Raw genomic sequence first — 23,637 nt, 5'->3', positions numbered from 1 at the left:
TATTATTAATATCTTTGTTTAGCATGGTGTTTTGTGCAGCTTATTCATCATAAAAAATTAATTGTTGGTGGACATTTACTCATAAAGTTTTAATTTGGATAAGATCTGTTAGGTAAAATCTTACATTCATTTCAATTCAAATGTGCTTTCATTAATGTAATAATTTCTTCTTTTGTACATTTACGTGCGTTTAATTTTTTTTTGTAGTACCTTCAGAAGAAAAACAATTCAGAACCTTGATAAATGTCGAGCTTAATGAAGAACGTACCTTAATTGCAGGCATCTCTTCGTTCTGTATGGTAGACATTAGAGTTAGGTTCAAAAATATCGATTGAAGGCATCTCTGAAAAATGGAACAAAAGCTTGGGACTTCGAAGATGAAACAAATTTCCCTATAATTTCGAGTGAAACTGTAGAGAATAACTCGAAGCTTATCCCTGCACAATATGCCAAAATAACTTCAATATGACAAGAAGGAGGAGGTTATATAGAGGGTTTTTTTTTTACATCAAACACTTATAAGCCTGCAAATATACTGAGACACAGGAAGAGTCATTGGAAATGAAGACGTTACAAATAAATTGTCGTAACCTCAGCAGGACACGGTTCCATCCACGACACAATAACATTTTTAAAAAACTCAACCTAGTGTACTGTTAACTGAAAGCACTGGGTACTAGATATTCAATTAAATTATAGCTTCAGGCATTTAAATTATTTTTTATAACGCGGCTGTCATTTTTTCCCGGGTAATTAATCCTTCTTTTGTGGAGAAGAAAACATTTTCGTGACAAAGTTAAAAAAAAAAAGGATTCAATGTGTGAGATATTTAAGTTCGGTACTGCTGAATAACAATAAACCAATGGTTCAAGGAGGTTTAGCAAGTGTTTTTATCAAGCAGTCACCCTTTTTATTCACATTCATCTTGAGTGGGGTAAAGAACCGCATTGCGTTATTTTACCCCATTTTATGGGGCAAAACCCCGCAATTTTGTTTTCCCGCTAAATTGTAATTTTCTCAATTATTACTAATCAGACGTAGCTAAAATTTGGAAAGATTATAGGTAAAAACCCACACAATGACTCTAATTTGAAAAAATGGGAAAAAATGCCTTTTATTGACCATGCTGGCATAAAAACTGAATAATTCGGGAGGCTTTACCCTCACCTACCCTACATAATACCGTAAAACGGTCCAACTATGGACCACTTTTCGATGTTTTCAATGAAAATTCCGTGTACGTCTTTGATTTAGAAATTTGAGGACAATAGTAGATATATATCTTGTCTTCCAAATGAGATGTTAAAAAAAAAAAAAAAAAGTTGGATAGAAGAGGAAGAAATTTTTTCTCTTTGGCCCCTACGTTACATCTATGGTCCACCCCTTTTTAACAAAGAAAACACATTGAAAACTTGATCTGGCCTATTGTCGTCTGGGGATACAAGTTGCTGTCTGCTTGAAGCTGTTTAAAGAATTGTATTGGTCCATCTTTTACCTTTTTTTTTCTTCAGTTTTTGAAGGTTTAACCATCACTTGTCGTCTTGAGTGATTAACAAAGTTCAACATCGTAAATGTAAGTAACGTTCTTTATTATCTGCTTAGGTTTTGACACAGAAACATTTTAAAACTAGAAAAATGTCACCAACTATAAAGGCTAGGTACTTATACGTCGTTCTCAGGAAATACATTGGTCCGACAAGTTTTAAACGAGATCAACAAAAATTTTGTAAAATGAAATGTGAAATCGCATTTTACATTCCAAGGCTCATCAAAATAAACTATTTTGAAAAATTATCATTTTATATTTTGGCCGGACTTTAGTCAGCCCCTTCTACAAAAATTTCTCTGTAGTTTCAGTAGCTATTTATTTCGCTTAAAGTTGGTGAACTGTGATCTTTGTTATATTGTGGTGAAGCTAAGGGAGATGTTGACTAGAGCATTTTCTACTAAGCTCTAAGCTGCATAATGAGGCGGCCAGAAGTTCCTATCGGCATAATTTAATTAGTTTGTCCTGTTGTTGGCTTCTTGTTCCTTCAGATCTTGTGATAAGCTCTGAGAGACTTGCTGTTCTTCGGAGTTTTGTTTTGTGTTTTGGACTTTAGTTGCTTTTTGTGTCTTATGTTATTTTGTTTGTGTTTTCAGAGTTTTGTTTTGTGTTTTTTACTCGAATTGTTATTTGTGTTTTATCTTATGTTATGCATTTTTTGTTTGTTTTTAGCTTTGGGATTTTTTTTATTTACTTTTATAAGCCTCATGTGATACTTTGTGGTGCATGAGGAGTTTTTAAAAAAACTCTTAAATGAAAAAAAAAAGTACTCGCGACAGGGACGACACCCCCCCCCCCCACATGCTTTTTTTTTTGTCTTTTTTTGTCATTATCTACAAATAACGCAAAGTATGACGAAAGAATTCCTTAAAAAATAAAAAATAAAAAAGCTACAAGCCACTAAAAACCGTGAAAAATAGGTGGCCCATTGTTATACCCCAACATTCTCATTTTTGATAAATGTTGAGAGATTATGTGAACTGAAACATTTAAAGTCAACAAGTGGCTTAATTCATAACTGACAAAATAGTAAAGCAAATCTGAACTTACCAGATCTTCGAAAACAATATAAATGGTCTGCCCAAAGGAAACTTTTGGTACTTGCACGAGTGAATCGAATCACGCACTAAGAAAGACTGAATTATCTAAGATATACAACAATGACAATATCTGAAAAAGCATCTTTAGTTACCTAAATGGTTAGAATTCCTAGTGTATATTTTTTGAACTCGTGTAAGTTTTGACGTCACTAGAGAGCTAAATCATCAATATGGCAACAGTGGCCCATTGTTACAACCCAGGCGCAAAGTTGTACCATTTTACGGTACATTTCATATGCATTCGATGAAAATAATTTCTGAAAAAGTTCACCTCCCAAATCCATAGTCTGGATGCGCCACTGTTAATATTCAATCATTTAATAGAGAAATTGCATGAAATTGACTGTTTTTACCCATAACTTTTTTCTAACGAACAAATATCGTCAAAGTAATGGGACCTAAGTTGAACCATCCTCTATCCATTAAAAAAAGGATCATCAAAATTGGTTCATTAGATGAGACACTGTGAGTGGGGGGAGGAGGGGGGACATACATACGGTATGAAATGATGACCGTCTCTTTTTTGAAGTTAGTAAAAAACTTAAAGTCTTACTTAGTAAAAAGTAATTACTGAAAAAAAATTTAAGCTGAGAAAAGTTAACCTGAAGGACTCAAAATTACCATGAGTGACTTTTATAATTATAAACGTTTAAGAAGTAAGAGATTACAAATTTACACGAGTGAGAATTTATCTAATAGCGAATGAACATTACCAGAATACTAGAAAACCGCCCGTCAAGGTATGAAGGGTGAAAATTGCTTCTACATTTGAACGAAGCTATTGCATGTTTGATGATATTTTGATAGTTGAAATTTTAACCCGAACTCCAGTGGATGAACCCTGAACTCCAGTGGATGAACTCTAAACTTTAGTGGATGAACTCTAAACTCCAGTAGATAGCGTTCATTGTTGACCTCTTTTTTGTTTCTTCATTCTCCTGAAATGACACATTCTTACCAGTAAAACAGTTATTTGAACGGATCCAGTTCGACCTTGTCAAAAAAAAAAAAAAAAAAAAAAAAAAAAAAAAAAAAAAATTCCTACATGGCAAACTTAACAAAAAATATTATCAAATTATCATGTCGTGGCGCGAGTTTCATTGTTGATGACGTCAGGAGCGTTATTCGATCATTGGCAATTATATATATATGATGATTCCGCTTTTTCTTGTGTTAAATATCTGTAACGGAATAAGGTCGTCTGAAAAATTCCGCAAAGATAGCTACTTCGCAAAAATAAAATATAAATTGCGATTGAAATCAACATTTCGAGATAGCAAGCTTTCCAAATAGTTTTTTTTAGTTACTCAAAGGAAGTACAGGGACTAAAATTTTAGGAGAAGGGAAAATCCTCAATTTGTCGAATGAAATTCTAATTTTACCGAATGATAAGATACGAGCATGCTTACACACATCATACATGAATGCCATCAAATGAGATGGAACGTTAGGCATTATTAAAAAGCAAATTTAAAAGAATAGAAGAAAGAAAAAACTCTCAATGTTTCAAAATAGTCTCCAAATTTGTCGAATCCTCAGCAAAATTTGCCAAATGAGGAAATATTTGGGAGGTCACAGTGGCCTTCCGTGACCTCCCATCGGGAAGGTCCCGAGGAAGTAACATTGGATGAGTTACTTTTTATGATTGTTTATGTTTTCGAGACGAGAGGTTATGTGAATGAATATTTACCTAAATTAAATGAATATTTGTTTTTTTTTCGGAGTGGGGGAGGCGGGGAAGAAAACAAAATTCGTAACTTATTTTATTCGAACAAGGAAAAAGGAATTATCAAAGACATTTGCCAAAACATCTAGCTCATAGAATTTTATAGCATAAATTGCAGACAATGTTGATAAGAATTTGAACTTTTTTAGTATTTGAACTCTATCAGAAGTACCCTTAGTAAAGAAGTTATCAAAGAAATACGTCAAAGGATGTAGTTCGTTCTATCGTAGCACAAAGCTACTGTTGAAATCGACATTGCAAAATAAGCGAGATTTGCAGGTTTCCACAAAGTTAACAATTACCGAAAGAAAAATTAGTAGAATTTTTCCCTTTTTGAGCAATCACGAATGCTTATTGCTTTCATTTGACTGTTTTGATGTGCTATGATTTTATTTTCTCCCCGCCACCCTCTGCAGCATCACCGTCGACCGGCTCCTCATGATGCTGCTCCTATAGTGAAAACCGTCTCCAGGTTGCGTTCATATCCTACACCACGCGCATACATACACACATACACATGCACACACGCATACATACAGACACCTACACATACACACAAACACATACACATACGCATACATACAGACACCTACACATACAAACACATACACATACGCATACACAGGGCCGGACTGGGTGGTCAACAGGGCGCGGGAAGGTTGAGTTGAAGGGCGCCGATTTAGCCTCCATAATATCAAAGAAATTAAGATTTAGTGCGGACTTTTTAAGGGGATAAAAAATCATTGAGAAGTAAATAAAGCCATTTTTTGTTACCGAAAATGTGCAAACGAGAAGTCATATTTTTGAAAGTTCAAAAATAGTAGGAGAGACCTCCCTTCCTTCCCCCCAAAAGTGTTGGCACATCCCCTTAAATATTACTTATTATCCCTAGAAAGAGTCCCTAAAAAAAAGAGGAAAGACCACCAAAATACCCACTGAAAATTTGAAGAACGCCGGGAAGCGGTTGGGGGTGAAATGTAAAATATATTCTAGTTTTGAAAAAAGAGAAGTTTTGCTAAATGTGTTTCTCAATAGGCACTTCTTCCGAAAATTCATTGTTTGTTCGTCTTTCTTCAGAAATGCATCTTTCAATAGTTACCAGCATTAGGAAACACTTCTTGCCGTGATACTTTTTTTTTTTCTTTTTCTTTTCTTTTTTTTTTTTTTTTTTGTGTGTGTGATGTTGATTGCATTTCACTGGTATCTGCAGTTGTTTTGAAACATGATGCTGTCATTTTGTTACATGAATTTGTCGATTCCTTAAGCTGACGAGGTTTTCTCAGTGCGATCGATATTCATGCCCAGGTTTTTTTTTTTTTATAGTTTTTTTCCTGCGTATGCTAGTTTGTCATTTTCGACAAAATGCTTCTGCAATTCAAAATTAAAGAGGTGTACATCACGTTTGAAACTGGTGTCCGTTTTCAAAGACTGATTAAATTTTTTTTCATTTTATTTTTTGTGCTAAAGTTAAAACTCGAAAAGAATAAATTAAAAATATCATTTCATTACAAGTTTTTTTTTCTTTGCACTGTTAAAAATCTTTGCATATCTGCATGGTGCTTCTTTAAAGCATTTTAGCTATGCAATTGTTTTGAGAGTATGAGCGAGTGGTAATCAATATCATGCCATTACTAGTTTCTATAAATGTACCAACTTAAAGAAAAAAAAAGTATGTTTTCGGATGAATAGCAATACAAAAAAGGCATTCTGTCATGAAGGGAAAACATGATTTTACAATTTGGGTAATAAGTCAAGAAATGTTATAATTTATAAAAATAAAAATTAATAAAGAATAATTAAGATAAAGAATTTAGTGTGGATGTGAATATAACATGAAACGCGACACTGATGATTAATTAATTTCAGTCCTCAAAATCAAATGGTTTTTCGAATTATATTTACTCATTTGTTCTGTACTTATAGTATACTATTATTTTTTTTCATCTCAAACGTCAAATTTGACACGAGTGTAATGAAAACAGCTTATGTATGCTATAAAGTAACTACTACCATGAAACCATGAAAATGAGTTAAAATGTAACGTTTTTTGCTTAATGTTTGGAATACATATTTTTCATAAATAAAACATAAGTAAAACTTTTTGAGTGTAAAATTTTGTTTTTGAAAACTGATGCGACCTTAAAAGAGCCGTCATAAAATGAACCAATCATATTAAAAAGAGAGGGAGAATGAAAAAAAAAAAGTTCAAGGACAGGCTTGATCTTAATATCTTTTATCATTTGTCATTTTGCAGCACATAGATCATAATGCAGTTAATTAGAAATCATAGATCGTGATTCTATAATTTAAGATTATACATGATTTACGGCTCTGTAGTATAAGCCACAAACGATGCCCTGGGAGTAGACCGTTTACGAAACGAGAGGGGACTAATTGCTTTTATGGGGGTAATAAAAGGGAACATTTATATAAATAAAAAGAACATTGCTTTTGCATGTAAAAATATTCACATGCAAAATCACTTCTTGGTTCCACATAATTTATTCCATATTGCTAAAACATTGTTTTGGAAAATAAGAAAACAACAGAAGGGCGCCTTTCGAGAGGGCGCACCGGGAAAAGTCCCGGTCAAATCTATGGCCAGTCCGGGCCTGTGCATACATACAGACACCAACACATACACACACAAACACATACACACAATTACCCACATATTCATGCATGCACACAGACACAAACACACATGCCTACACACATACACATACCCCCTACACACAAACACACATAACCCCCACACACAAGCACACACGCCTACATACACACAGACGCGTGATTGCGAAAAACATAATTTGAATTCAAGATGTCAAAATTCAAATTAATTTTTTTTTTCTTGTATTTTAACTGTACCTGTCAAAAAAGGGACATCATAGATATCAGTCAATATTTCAAAAGTTGGGGCAAACTTAACCTGGTAGCGTCATATTGCTGTGAAAAAGGATCTGCATAGCCTTCCCAATGCTGCCTTGTTAGATTTTCCCGACTATAGTACATGGAATTGAAGCCCAAAATGTCTTTGAAATCGACGTTTCGAGGCAACAAGGTTTTCAAAAAAGTTACTTTTATTTATTTGGAATAAATAAATAAAATTGTTTTAGTATTTTAAGGTTATTAACGTTTACAGACAAGAGGTACCGTAAGCAGTTGTCCAAACGTGAATCAAAAATTTAGAACCGCCTCCCCTCTTTTTCTTGTAGTCTTTATCATCTTTACTCTTTACTAATAATAAAGCTGAAAGTCTCTCTGTCCGGAGGATGTCTGGATGTCTGTAGGATGTCTGGATCTCTGTGACGTGCATAGCGTCTAGACCGTTCGACCGATTTTCATGAAATTTGTTACAAAGTTACTTTGTAGCATGGAGGTGTGCACCTCAAAGCGATTTTTCGAAAATTCGATGTGGTTCTTTTTCTATTCCGATTTTAAAAACAAAATTATCATAAGATGGACGAGTAAATTACGAAATTACCATAACGTGGAACCATAACATGGGCATAAGCCAATTGGCGATAAAATTCACCATACATTATTTGTAAATATACAGGCGAACCAAATGACCTTTTAATTTTCTATTACGGGCAAAGCCGTGCGGGTACCACTAGTTGAACTATAAATGTAAAGCGTCATTCATTAATTACGTATGGATCTCGAAGGAGAGGGGGAGGGGGTGGAAAAGTCTGTACGTACCCTTACTTTGAGGGGGGGGAGGACGTAACATTTTCCAAGTCGACATTTTATATCAGAAATCTCGCGGTCAAATGGTTTGGTAGAGAACATATTTCATTTGCGTCTGGAAGGTAAAGAAACGCATTACAACGAGTTGCTTTTTGTTTATTTCACAAAGAATGTAAAATATAATAAAAGAATCGCACTATGTATGGCATGTTTTATTTTTAATTAGTGTAGCATCATATACTAAAAAGAAATAAAAAAAGTTAATTTCAATTTTGACATCCTGAATTCAAATTATGCTTTTCGTAATCACGAGCGTGTGTGTGTGTGTATATATGCGTATGTGTATTTGTTTAGGCGCATGTATAAATGTGCATGTTGTGTATGCAGTGCTGTGTGTGTGTATGCGCGCGTGTGTGTAGGCGGGGTGTGTGTGTGTGTATGTAGGCGTTCGTGTGTATGTGTGTGTTCGTGTGTGTGCAGGCGTTTGTGTGTGTATGTAGGCCTTCGTTTGTGCGTGTGTAAGTAGGCATGTGTATGTAGGCGTGTGCGTATGTACGCACGTGAGAAGGCGTTCATGTATGTAGGCGTGCGTGTGTATGTACGCGTCTGTGTATGGTATTGATGCAACCTGGAGACTTAGCTCGCAATGGGAGCAGCATCGGGAGGGGCCGGTCGACGGTGCTGCTGCAGAGGGAAGCAGGGAAAAAATCAAAAGACACCATTCAACAATCAAATGAAAGCAATAAGCATTTCTGATTGCTCAAAAAGTCAGAAAAACATTCAGTCTAAATTTCAACTTTTTAGCAAATATTTCTTTACATAAAAAGGTTTAATTTAATAACAGTGATTTTAGTAACGATTTCAGTGATGTAAGTTTCGTTATGTTACTATTTTGAAACGAAATGAAATCTTACGTAAGAATAGGGGGGAGGAGTTTGAAAAATCTTACGTACCTTTGTATTGGGAAGGTGTCGAAAACTGCTAAAATCATCCTTACGTAATTAGTGAATGGCCCTTAAGGAACAGAAACTATCAAAGAATTCCGTTATGGTAGAATAGTTTGTTGAATTACAACACAAGCTGCAGTTCAATTCAACATTTTAAGGTATAGTAAAATTTTCAAAACGTTCGTTTTTCATTATTTAAACTAAATAAATTTGAACTACTGACTTTTATAAATTATTGAATTTTAAAGACAAATCTAAATGTGATTGAAAATTTGAAAAGAAATTTCATTTTGTCTTGCATTTGAACTCTACCTGGTCAATAAGGTCGTTTAAGAAATCCGTCAAGATATCTAGTGTGTAGAATTATAGCACAAACTGCAATTCGAAATTTCGTTTTGAGATAAAAACGTCTCTGAGACGAAAGGGCTTCAGATATGATAGCTCAATTGCAGTTAATTCTGAAACAATGCCCTAAACAGTGATCTTTCTTACAGCCCAGAATGGCCCACGTCTTCCCCTACCCCAGCTGTCAAAACAGCGTTTTTCAAGCGGGGGCGCGCAAGTGTTCCTTCCGCCCCGGCAAGGGCTGCGCCGTGAGGAATGCGCGCTGAGGTCGAGAGCGGCGAACGAAGACAGCAGCAGCCCCTGGAAAAACGATGGGAGAGGGTCGGCCCGCGCTGCGCCCTCGCCGACCGTAGCCACAGAAACAGTATATTTCCGGGAGGGGCGAGTTGAGGGGATTAACTGCTGTGTATGCTGGTCATGGCCGGACCTCGATCCTGAAAAATCCTCAACTCAGCCAAGGTAAGAATGGATCTTAATTTGTCTTAATCCTTCGGATCAGACGTTCGGATCCACTTAAGAGCGGCGCTCCGGTGGAGGGGGGTGGCTGAGAGGACTGGCTTTAAAAACCCTTCCGGGTTGGAACAAGTTACTATATAATCTTCTACTAGCAAGGAGGTTAAGAGAATTTTAAATCTTAATAATTTATTCCCTCCCCCCCACTTTTTTTTCAAGAATAATCAAATTATTTTATAATACTGCATAGGATATTAAATATCTGTATTATAAAAATTGATAATTTAGAAATCAGCTTGATCAAATGATATGTTTTAATGTTTATGTAGAATTACAAAAAGATTTATAATAATTTAGACTATTTTAAAACAACTCTTAAAATTCTTTTTCTCTTAATTGAATAATCTAGACCATGTTTTTTGGAAAAAAAAAATGCTTGAAGTAGTATATTTTTCAATAAAATTTCCTCGCTATTTATCGCTGAAATCAAGTTATGTAAGCACATAACTCAAACTACTTCATGAAATTAATGTTCTGTGTAAAGAAAATAGGAAAATTTGAGTAATTTGTTCATTATTGAGTTGGACTTTGCAACTATAATTTAATTTATTGTTAAATTATGCTGCATATTTTTACAATATTTTGTCTGTTATGCATTTTATTGATTGTTATAAAATACTTAAATACCGGTTTTATACGAAACTTGTTTACGGATAAAAACTGAAAATATTGATTGCAAAGACTCTAAAATAATTGTATTACTTGGTGCAAGCAATTATGAGTTTGCAGAATAAACTATCATGTAATCAATTAATAAATACCTTTGTGCCAAGGAATAACAGGAAATACCCAACGTTGTTTCGCAAAAATAAACATTAATTGTTTGTGCTAAACAACGTTGTATATTTTCTGTTAAACTATCATGTATTTGAATCAATCAGTTCAGCAAAGTTTGACGTGATTTTTACATGCATTACATTTTTACAGAATATTTGCTGAAATTGATTTCATTCAGTACGATACAATCCTAATTTTCAGTACTTCAGTTTCAATTTATTTTATTCAAGGGATTAAATGGAACTGATGTGATATACCCCACCCTTGGCGACTTTTTCCTGTTGGCGCCAAGAAAGCGTCGCCAAGAAAACGATGTATGACGACATACGTCATACATCGTTCTTAGCGATGCTTTTTTAGCGCCAACAGGAAAAAATCAGATAAAAAAACATGATCAAAGCACTTCAGAACACAATATATATAAAAACAACATAAAAGCACAACAAAAAATATCACGAATATATGCTTCAAAAATGTACAGGGCCGGGGTTTTTTGTAAACATATTAAAATACAATGAAATAAATTATTGTATTAATTACAAGTCGAAATTAATGCATTAATTTTTTTTCATCATTTCTCCGGGATACGAGCCCTCGGTCTCATAGTACTTTCGTAATGAGACCTCGGCTCGCCGGCCCTGCCTCGGTCTCATTACGAAAGTACTATGAGACCTCGGGCTCGCCAGGACCTCGCTGTCGCTCGGTCCGTTATCCCTCCGACTGTTAATATACATTACAGTCGGAGTATGGTCACAATTATGTATATTTATGTATATTATGCATATTCATGTGTATGTACACCCAAGGGTGGCTCCTTCCGTTCAGTGTACAATAATGACAGTTTTAAGTGTGAAATATGCACCATTATTGTGCAGATTTATTAATAAAATTCAGCATTTTTAAGAGTACAACCGAAAGAACTTTCAATTGTTAACTTAAAATTCAGTACCTAAAGGAGGCACGTTAATGTCTAAATAATTCGTGGCATCGATAAGGATTAACTTTTAGAACAAAATAACCAAACTATTTTTGTAAAATTAATTAACATACAGTAAAAATAAAGTTAAAAGCTACAAGAACCCCTCAAGGATTTGTAAAAAACAAAGAATTTCCGAAGTGAGAATTTTTATGTGAATTCTAAAATAAAGAACTTACCTTTTTATGGTATAAATCCTCACACTCAGTCCAAAACAAAACATCATCTGACAATGGCGCGTTATAGATACACACCACGTTGGAGTTAACTTTTAATTAACCTTCAAGTTTGAAGAAACTGGCATTTTCTAATGTTTTTACTTCAAAACACAACTACTGAATCTAAACTAACACAAAATAAGCATTCCTGTAAGGTATATTGCACAAAACAACACGTATCTCTCCTGCGTAAAACCAAGAACCCAAGTAAACAAGTTCGGACAAGTTTGCCTTCGCGTTGCCAACCACAGGTTAGTTTCACCAGGGATGCCATGCTTAAAAATTTATCGCCTCATTGGCGAGAAAAATATTTCAATTTTGTGCAAAAAATCGGATGTCGCCAAATGGGGGGGGTATATCACATCTGTACCGATTAAATAAATAAATAAATAAATAAATAATTTCAAATATATTATAAAAGAAAATAAATTACACGCATCAATATATTTTGTCTTGTCTATTCGAAACTCCTGATTGAATAGATGGAAGTAGAGGCTAAAAGATTGGTTAATTAGACAAACATACGATTCTGTTATGAAGTGTAAATCTTGCTTATTTTACAAAGTTTACACTTAAGTTTTAATTTTAATTGTTTCTTACATGCATAACAGTGTGCATTGTACACGAAATACAAATTTTTGATGTGTGGAGGTCTTGAAGAAGCGTTGTTCAACACATTTTGACACGCAGGCCGGTAAAAATTTGAAAATATTTTCTCCGGTTTAGTCTTTTTTTTTTTTTTTTTACAAAATCACTTTACTGGGTATTAAAAAACAGTTAAATGTTTTTCGTATAATTTGTGTTATGATTTACTTTCCAACTATTTTTGTATTTAAGGAGAAGTAATTGTAATAATTTATCGTGCGAAAGTAAATAACTTAAGAAAAAACACAGAAAATGACCAAAAGCAAATCTCAAAATTAGCGTAAAAAATATCGTAGAAAATATTTTTTTTATTTCATTAAGGATTTTTTTAAAAATAGAATTGGTAAACTTTTTCCACGACCGGTCCCAATTTTAGGCGGGCCGGTTTCGGTCCGCCGGACCACAGCGGCTAAGAATCTCTGTTAGAAGCACACGAGAAATACAAATTTTTGTGACTATTAACAATAGAATTAGTTTGGGTGAATTAATATTACACAGCATATTTTAATGAATCTTTTTACATGATAGGACTATAACTGAATGTAATTTTTTATACATTTTTGTAATTACACTCAAATTTTGAAGCATTAACGCTATCGAAAGAATCGTTACTTTACGTATTTTATGAAATTCTGCTGTGGGAAGGTAAAGAGTATTACGTGCAGAAATGAGTTTTTGAGATATTTGAAGAAACACATTTTGATTTGCATCCAAACAATAGGGAAATCTTGGAATTTGACGTGTTTTTCATGTTTTATTTTCAACGGAAACCAGTTAAACAAGCTTATACAATAAAGCTAAAGTGCAATAGATGTCAAAAATACAAACAAATGAAAAATAAATAATTTGCATATGCTGCCATTCTTTTCCCCAGCAGTATTATTATGCGTTAATTATTTTATTCACTTTAATTAAAACGTGTAAAAAAATTTTTAAGCTTATCACGAGAGTGTTCTATAACTTTTGGAATATTATGCAAAATACACCTATTTACTATGTGTAAATCTTGATGCGTAAAATGAAATTACACCAGCACAAATTTTTAAAGAGAAAGCTGTTTCAGAAATGTAAACTGCTTAGTTCTTTTGTAAATAATTTTCACCCTTCCAAAAAAAAAAGTGCAAAACTTGTTTGATTTTTTCCTTTCTGTCATTTTTTGTATGAGTTTCATAACCATAACGAAGGAAACAAAATATTTCGAAGGAAACAAAAAAGAGGGAGGAAGGTTTGAAGAAAAAAAAAAAAACCCTGAGCTCGACAAACTTTTGCTTGAGTTATACTTAGCAGGTATGAAAAATTATATGCTATTCTTACATATCTTATGTATTTAAAAAAAAGAAGACATAGTATATTGAATTTACCTAAAATACTCGGAAACGAAATAGTATCTTGAAACACTACACTATTAAAACTCTTAGGGTGCTATTTGGTTTCCTCTGGTTCCCCGGTGCCATTGGGGAAGAGGGGGGGAGGGGGCAAAATGGCACCCTAAAAATTTTTCTCTCCTCTGATGCTAAAAAGGTTTATCTCTAAAAAGTGCCATATATGCAACCTGCAGTTTTAGCAGTGTACCGCAGACAAAATTTTCTGATAGAAAGGAGGTTTTTAGGGTGTTTAATCATAGCAAACCAGTTTTCTCTTGGAGGGGGGGGGGGGATAAGTCTTTACACGTATATAAGTTTTAACAAACTAGAATTGACAATATAGCTAGAAAGCTTAAAACTAAGTATTTTTGTGAGGTTTTAATCCCTAAATCCCTTTTGCTACTGCCCTGACTTGAAATACAAAGTAATTTTAAAGAAAAATAAAGTTTTCTTCAGATTGGCTATTGTATTTGTTGCAATTTAAAATGCAGTTACCCTTTTTTGTGTTTAAATAAAGAATAATCTTCTTCCGTTGTGAAGGAAAAATACTTTCAGTGTAAAAATGGTACTAAGGATGAAGTAAAAATAAAAAGTTGATAAGGCTAAATATTTCATAATTAATAAAACGGTACAAGTAGCAAATTTGTTGCGTAAATACTTTTTGGTATTTAGGCATAACAAAGGAAACAGATACTTTATCGAATATAATATTGACGTATCGTAACTGAAAATTGACCAAGAAATGCTACTCGAAAGCTTAGTTAGGAAAAATTATATGATATTCGTGCACCGTATATAAATAATGCGTTATCTGTTTTTTGACGTACTGGAGGTGCTAAAAACAAAACATTATAATTTAATAGGAAGTATAATTTAAAAATAAAAGTGTGCAATGTTATTGCTCATTTTAGCTATTATGTTCAACGTAAGAATTTAATTATATAACTAAAATTAAAAATTTAACCCCCCCCCCCCGGCGCGACTGGGTCGCAAATGTCGAATCAAGAGGGAAAATTGAAAATCCTTTAAAAAGCTTTTTACTATTAAAAATCAATCACAAATATTTTATTTGTTGACAAACAGACACTGGCAGCAGATAAAATTTTTCAATCATTGCGTTTAATTTCCTTGTCGACCAACAACGAATTCGGTTACCAATCGCGTGAATAAAGGCTTAGTCATATTTAAAATCTGCTTTAAAAAAAGGTATAATTCAAATTCTATGTAACAGAGACGTTCCAAACTCATTCTATCAGACGCAGAAAAAATTACTCTTTATTTTGGTACAAAATTTAAAAATTTTTAAATATGTTTTCACAGCGAAAATTGCGAAAAACCTTTTAGAGGTTTTTAATTAATGTCTTCGTTAATTTATGCCATTCGAAGACGCCATGTAGCTAAGAACACTCTCGATCAACTCCCCTTTCGAACAAATTTTTTTTTTTTTTTTCAAAATCGGTCCATCCGTTTAGGCGCTAGAGTACCACAGACAGATACACAGATACATAGATACACAGACACGTCAAACGTATAACCCCCTTCCTTTGTGTGTCGGGGGTTAAAATGACATTTCCGATTGTAAACTATTTTTGAAGTTGTTAAAACTATACTAAGCTAGTGCAAGAACTTAATACGCATATAAACACATGAAGTGAAGGAGAAGCATTGATTACACCAATTACCCTTTTCAAGTGTGATAAACGTGATGCTCAATATCGTTTAGAAATAATTGATTTTGAAATCTGGTGGAACACTTTTATAAAAACTAACTAAACAACTGAAAACCTATAGAGTTTTTTTACTCATATTTGAAGAAAAAAAAATCTCTGAATGGAGTACATTATTTAATTACATATTTATTAACGCATTCAAAAGTGAAAAGTAGAGAAAGAAGCCCTTTTTTTTTTCAAAAAATAATTAAACCGCAAAAATTACTCCAAACAGAATAATTTATGCTTAACTATCTAAAGTCATACATTTTTAACTCGCAGTTTATTGCGTTAAACTCCATTTAATTTTTGTTTTTATACCGATGAAATATTCATTGCCAAATCAAAACTTTAAAATTCTTAAACCATGGCAGTGGCATTGCCGCAAAATCGTTCCATAGAAGCAAGTTCATTTGCTAATTGGTCACGCTGTTGGAAGTCACGATTTCACGGATATAGTCACGTTCATGTTTAACAGCAACGGAATCTTTACACAGTCTGAATCAATAACGAGCAAAGTTGTGAAATTTCTTCGGCACTTTGGCTGCATCTGAATTTCTGTAGTGCCATAAAAGATAATGCGACTCATGTTGGAATATTTTTTTTGAACATGTCCGACCCGCAGTAGTTTATTTCTGGGAATAACTTTAGTACTGTTATTTATTTACATTATTGTTTTTTTGCAAAGTTTTCTATAAACGAAATAAGGGGAAAGAATCTGTGCGAGAAAATAATAATATGAGAAATTATTCCTCTGAAGAGAGAGCGGGGGGGGGGGGGGGGGGGGGGGAGAAGTACTGGCGAGAATATGATAGGATATATTTTAAACCAACAAATTATATGAAATGTAATTATTCATGATGATGAAAACTATCTCATATTCTTAGGTCTACAATAGATACAGGTGCTAGGTAAAAACAGATAAAGTAAAGTACGCTAAACCTGACATCCGAAAACATCTCTTAAAGCTGATAGCTTCAAATAAAACAAGTATTTAAAGCAATCCCAATTTTATAAAATAATTTTGAATGATTTTTTTTTCTTTAAGGAAAAAAAAAAAAAACTCATTCCAAATTATTTTAGAAAATTGGTAAGACATTAAATATTTGTTTTATCTGATGAAACTTGTGTGTGTGCGTCAGGTTTAAGGCTCTTTACCTTAATGATAACTTTTTCCAATTTATTTTGACTGAAAAAACTTAAAACTGGAAATCTACTTCTCAAAATCAAGTGAAATAAAAAATCAAACAATTCTTTAAAATAAGTTTCTTTAAAGATTAATTTAATGCAGGCTACTGATTTTGTTCGGATGAACTTTATACTTAACCGTAAAAGAAGATGTTCAAGAAAGATTCCACATCAATCAGTCTTTAGTTACGGTTAGAAAATAACCGTTACGAGTTATTTTCTAACTTACTATATTGGTATTCGTAAATAGCGAAGATCAAACAAAACTATCTGCCACGACTGCAGTCGCAGGTGGTCGCAGCTAAAATGTTGTTGTTTATTTACAGGAAGGATTAAACTATTGATATATGTAAATTTTAGCCCACCGGAAGCCGCCGATAAAAGTATATTCCACAATACTTTTCATTATATTTTTAAGAAAATGATGTTTTTTTTATTTCAAGTAGTTTTCAATTTTGATGAATTTTTAATTTTTAATTACGATGTAATATGCATCCTATAAGTGTGAAAAACCAATCAGAAATGACTTTTATTTAATTTTAGTCCTCTTTATTGAACGAATGAATTAAAGCTAAAGTGTAAGGAGTACGTAAGAAAAAAGTAAAAACATAATTGTTCAACAATCTCGGCTTATTTTTGTAAAAACGATTTTTTTTTTCAAAAAACTCTTATGGAGTAAGTTACTACAACTCAAGGGCTAAGTAATAACGGCATGAAATATTTTTTATCTTGAAACTTAAAAACGGCTATTTTTTCCGCCCTTGAACTACTGTGCGGCACCCTAGTCCATCTCTATTTTATTAAGTAAGTGTGCCACATGGAATCACCCTATAGGTTCATAACTTAATATATCGCTCATTTATGATTGAATTAGCTCCCGCTTTTGCATATTAATCGGATATAAAAAATAAGAACATAAGTAAAAATTAAAGTTTCAATTAAGTTTTTCAGCACTTTTAAGAAGTCAAGACGATTTGGCCTTATTATAAACATGGGTCTCTATAAACGTAAACTCTGGGCAAGGATTACTTCACGTGGATTTGAAGAAAAAAAAAAGAAAGAAAAAAGTCAAACAGTACTATCAAACTAATCAGAATTGAAAAATTATTTAATATCAATCTAAATACATGTTAAACCAGATTTAATACCTTCAAAAACAATTGAAAAATTCAATGTTTACTTTCGTAGAAAGATTTCGGGAAAGATTCAGTTCCGTCGAATTCGGGGTGACTATGATAAGTCAATATTTTCTTTTTCTTGTTACTCCTGCTCACAGTTCGTGCACATACGTGCAGCATATGCAGAACAGAATCATATCCTCCACCTGGTGTCTTATTATAGGGACGCTGGAGTGCTAATAAGGCAAATCATGGCCTCATTGGGCTACAATCTATTTTTCTATGTTATCAAATCGCAGTAAAAATGTTGCTACACAACGACAATTTTCTTTATAAATTCATTAACTACATAAATTAGACTTCAAGAACAATAAACAACATTTTTTACTAGTAAACTACAGTGAACCATGTATAAAAAAAACTTATCGTAAAATAAGATCAGGTAGTTTTTATATCACTCTTTTTTAATAACATTTGCTAGTTTCATGGTAAAAACTGCTTGTTGATAATGCTATATTATCAGTTACGCTTTCTGAGAGCAACGAAGTCAATCTAACGAAGTCATGCTACATCAAAAAAAAAAAAAAAAAAAAATTGGGGATGGTCTTGTTGGTCTACATGACCTTATTTGGCGCATGCCCTTTACCTCATTGATATTACGGACACTTCGTGGCACCCCCTTGCCTCTGCCTACGGTATCCCAGTGTGCCGCGGCACCCAGTTTGAGAACCCCTGCATTACACATGTACATAATTTTTAAATATTTCTTTATTCCACAAATGAAAAAAGTGCTGTTATCGCTTGTTCTAAGTATTTATGATTTATGACTAACTTTGGTTGACTTTGGAATGTTAAAGAAAATTTACTAAAAAAGCTGAGTTGGAAGTCAATAGAAATTTTACGAATCACAACAATAAGGCTCGCTTTAATCGGGGTTTGCTCGTAAAAAGCGAGATATGCTCCCATAGACTTAACATTGTACCGACCAAGTATTTCTCATTTCCTCGTTAAGTCTGGGTTCTCGTTAAATCAGGGATCGTTATAAGCGAGTACGACTGTGTTAGCAAAGCTACAGTACAGAATATTCCATCTGTTCATTTTCATTTTAGTGTGCCACAATACTCCAACAAAGCTTGGTACAAGTCTTGAGTTACGGTAAGCTCGGCAAAACGCCTTTCATAATTTTGTTTTTCGCAGGAGCTTTGCCATTATAATAGCTGCAATAGATTTATTGTCGAAATATTCCTGGTGCCACACTTTCCTGCATTCATATATATATATATATATATATATATATATATATATATATATATATATATATATATATATATATATATATGTATATATATGTATATATATATATATATATATATTTAAAGTTCAGTACCATGTTACACACAAATTATTTGTCCTTGTTTCCTCGTTATCGAGAAGTAAAATCTTAACGTTTTCTAATTTATTTATTTACTTTGTTTATTAATCGTCATAAACTATTAGATTAAATCAGCAACGCTGTCTTTATGAAAGAACAGAAATTTAATTTGATAGGAATACCACCCTAGCAAATTATACAAACTACCTGATTTAAACAAATTCAAATTTTGATTAAACGTAAGCGAAACTATCTACTCTAATTTTAACTAAGTAATCTCACGATTCACTGTGTTGTTTTTGTGGATATTATTCTAAATAGTTTTCCAATTAGTGTTCTTTTTTTTTAATAAAAAAGCCAGAAGTTTTTTTAAGAGGGAAAAAATACTAACAGTTGGCAAAAGGTAGTTAAACTAATCCAAAAGAAAAGAAAAGAAAAAAATTGTTTTCCCGTTGGGCGTTTGAGAAGATATCATTTTTTATGCCTTCTTTCACTGTGACCGCCGCTTTTTGCTCCATCGATCGCTTGCATTCGTTCATGGTGCGTGGGCGTCATTTCTAGTTATCCGTCGGCGTAAACAGTTCCTTCTTTTGTTCAACCCCTGGCTGTTCTGCATCGCATTCATCTTCTGATCTTCATTCTCGCCCCTTTATGTTCAGTGGAGAACTCTTGCTGCTAGGGAGGCATCGTAGTCGCAACTGAGCTCCCTCAAATGATGGTGTGGCTGGACGAAAGTAATTTGTCTTCCAAATTTTGCGAGCGTGGATAATAAAGGAACGCTGTTGTGGAATTTAGCTGTTTCCAAGATGCTGATGTCATTACAAACTTTAATGGGTTATTGAAGTTTTGCAATTTTGGGGTTCAAAGTTCTTTCTTGCTTGATTGTCGTTATCGAATCAACAAATGCTTTAGAATGATTCGTTAGGAAAATCATTTTGACTTTATAATCTATTTATACTAGCCAATGTTTGTCGAAGTTTATCTTCTATTTTATGGCAAAAGATTCAGTACTGCCACAGAATAATCTCGATATCACGAAGTCGAAAAGACGGTAAAAATCGAGATATCGAATTTTTGAGATAGCAAGGTTATAATCATTATAAAATAACATTCTAAAAATTAGTCACGATAGTTAAAAGTAAGTTAAAACACGTAATGAAAGTTGAAAAAAAGTCTTAATACAATAACAAAAATTTTAATTTTTAAAATGAGCCTAAAATAATAGAGAAATAGGACCGCTCTAGTGAAGTAGCAAAAGGTAGTGATTTACCACGACTAAACTTATCAAAGATTTGGATTATCCTGCTGCAGAACGGTTTCAAACGAGTTTCGAGCACTCCGGAATAAAAGTTGGACAAAGGATTGCACTATTCCCTCAGACCATCTAAGGTGTCTCTAAAGGGTTTTTTCCGTTCTCCCCTTTTTACGGAGGTGGAAGAAAATAGAGTCAAAAGGTCCAACTAAATGGCTTAAGAAAGGGGCGAAAAGTTTTAGGGAAGGCCATATCCAGATTTTTTTTGTGGGAGGGGCCCGGATTCGCAAATTACCCTAACACACACACACATACACGCATAAAAATATTGCCATAGAAGAGGTTTTTTGTCTCGATTTTCAATGATTCCACTGCTTGGACTGTTGTTCTTTTTATTTTAATGTCTTATTTTTTTATTCACCTTGTAGTTAAGGATAACAGGCGGGTGTCCCTGTAGAACATCCATAATTTGAGGTTGTCCGGGGGTTTATCCCCCGGGATTTTTTTTGAAAAAATAGATATAAAAATCTGTATTTTGAGGCCTTATATGGGGTAGTTGAGACTACAAAAATATGAAGAAAAATAGGCAAACAAAGTCTTTTAAAAGTTATGCATTCTTTCATTCTTTTGAAAATCAAGATCAATCAAAATAAAAATTTCTTGCTCGAGAAATCGTTGACATTAATCAACAGAGAAGAAAAACGAGACAGAGGAGAAAAGAGAAGCACACCGCTATTTGCTCATATCGGCTTTTGGTGTAGTTTGCTTTTGATCACTTCCCCAACACATCCCCCTCTTTTTTTCATCAAATGCCCTACGGTATGAAAATTGTACAAAATGATTTAAAAGAAATGGTGTAGAAATTCAGAAAATATGAACGAAAGAGCAATATTCTGGCCACTTGGACTATTCATACTTTATTTTCTTGATAAGAGACAAAATTTAAGAACTTTTCAAGGAATTTCAAAAACTTAAATAATTTTCAAAAACTCTAGAACAGTTGAAATTATTTAAAGCACTTTATATAAACTTTTCAGAAGTTGATTGCACAGTCTTAAAAAGGATTATAACTGTGTAAGACACACCTGTTTTAAGTTAAAAATAAATGCAATGAAATACTTCTGAAAACAAATATTTTTTTTTTAATCACAAGTAGTGCAGAAAATGAAATAGAGTAAAGTAAGTGTTATTTTTCTGGTGCTTAAGATATTAACAGTATGCAGTAGAAGTAAGATAAAAACAAGCAATAACAAAAGAACTTCCAAAATACTGAATTTGGTGTTAAAAAAATGGCAATACATAGAACATATCAGTCACCCCGAATGAATGTTGAGTTTTTTTTTCGATTCAACCACACGTGGATAAGTGCCTAAGAACGTATAGACACGCGAAATATCCATATTGACGATTCCTGAGTTAAATACAACGAGTTTTCTCGTGACGTCTGTATGTACGTATGTATGTGCGGATATGCGTATGTGTGTATGTATGTCGCATTACTCAAGAACAATTTGTCCTAGAAAGTTGAAATTTGGTACGTCGACTCCTAGTGGGGTCTAATTAAGCACTTCCCCTTTCGGTTGCATTCGGTTGTTTCTAAAGGGGTCTTTTGCCTCTTTTTGAGGGGAAATCATTGTTAATTTCGATGTAAACTCAAGTGGTGTCACAATTTGGTGGACACTTAACGATATATCGCCAATAGTTTTGTCGCCCACTTGGCGACAAATTTGGCGTTTTTTTTTTTTTTTTTAATATCTGGTTTCAATTTGGCCACTGTCGGTGATATTTAGAGAGTAAACTATTGAATCACATTAAAATTGCCAGTAATGGGGAAATGAAATTAAATTGGAGTAAAAGGAAGTCATGTGATGCACACACATCAGCTCGTTTACTTATTAATTCCGCGTTGAAGGAACTGTGAAACAAGAACAAACAACATCCGTAAATATTTTTTTGTTACAATAATACACGTCTGTAAGGAAAAGACATTTACAGCACTCATCGCAAAGGAATTCCGTTTCTGAAAGTACATTTTAATTAATATATTAAAGACCGCTAAAAATATTATTTTCTACAAGTGCTGGGTATTGGTTAGCAATATTTATGTAGGGTAACGGCACCAGTAACAGACAGGCGTCCAGTAACAGATATCGTAAGTTTGGATTTAAATAATAAGAACTTAGGCAAGTAAAACCGATGTTACTGCGACCTATGAATACGGTACAACGATCAAGTGTTATCAGAATAAATTTTATGAGCCAGTTCCTATTTTCAGGGCAGTGGTGGAAGGTTATGAACAGCTACCACGTGGTCTGCCGGTGTTTCATGTTCATATGAATTTAATAAGGTTTTAGATCTAAAAATAAAGAACTTTTGCACATTTTGAAGAGAAAAGGGGAATTCTCTCTGTCCTTTACTCATCCTTTCCTCATCCTGTCTGTTGCTGGGTATCATCGGAATTTTCGGTGTCTGTTACTGGGGGTCAGATCTTTTTTTGAAATTGAGCAAATAAAAATAGAACTAACTAGTTCAGAGGATCCAGAAAAAGCCAAACGTTAGATGAGAGGTAGTTGCATGAGGGAAAAATAGTGTAAAAAGTCTAAATACATTTAAATGCTCAGAAAACTGAGTTAACCTGAGAGTGATGTCTTAAGTATGTCTGTTACCGGTGCCGTTACACTACGCTTTACTTGGAAAAACATGACAGATTAGAAAACCATGGCCTTCACATAGGGAGCTAGGTGTACCACAGCAACGGAGCCAGGGCACAAAAGCATACCAGGGTAAAAAGAAAATGGCATGACTTATTTTCTTTTTCAATCCATTAGCACGCATATGGCATATACTTGCACTATATTATGCTTCCATATCGTCATTTTATGCGATGAACTGGTTTCATTACTCTGTGTACGAATTTAACACACTTGTCATAAACACCTACCGCTGTTTTGCATTCTGCAGCAAGAACAGTCATAGTAAAGAAACATCTCGTTTAGGCTGAGGAAATTCGTGCAATACTAAATTCCATCCTCATAATAGATTCAAATTATGTTCTCATTCATGGGAAAATAGTTTCGTTTTCCCACATCAAAAGCGTTAAAATTTCAACCCCGTAAAAGCTGCCATCCAGGATAAACCACTCGCTCCACCT

The 23,637-nt window shown here is 33.6% G+C and overlaps 1 protein-coding gene across 1 annotated transcript in view; it reads left to right on the top strand.

The window, feature by feature from the left end:
- Positions 1-9,675: 9,675 nt before the first annotated feature.
- The window catches only part of LOC129220758 (uncharacterized), a 218,787-nt gene continuing 204,825 nt past the window's right edge, over positions 9,676-23,637 (top strand). The window contains exon 1 of the mRNA XM_054855187.1: positions 9,676-9,813. The gene's annotated coding sequence lies outside the window, so the exon portion shown is untranslated. The remainder of the gene's footprint in view (positions 9,814-23,637) is intronic.

The sequence above is a fragment of the Uloborus diversus genome, chromosome 4, assembly GCF_026930045.1.
Source record: "Uloborus diversus isolate 005 chromosome 4, Udiv.v.3.1, whole genome shotgun sequence".
NCBI classification, from domain to species: domain Eukaryota; kingdom Metazoa; phylum Arthropoda; class Arachnida; order Araneae; family Uloboridae; genus Uloborus; species Uloborus diversus.
This window is presented reverse-complemented; position numbering and strand designations above follow the sequence as displayed.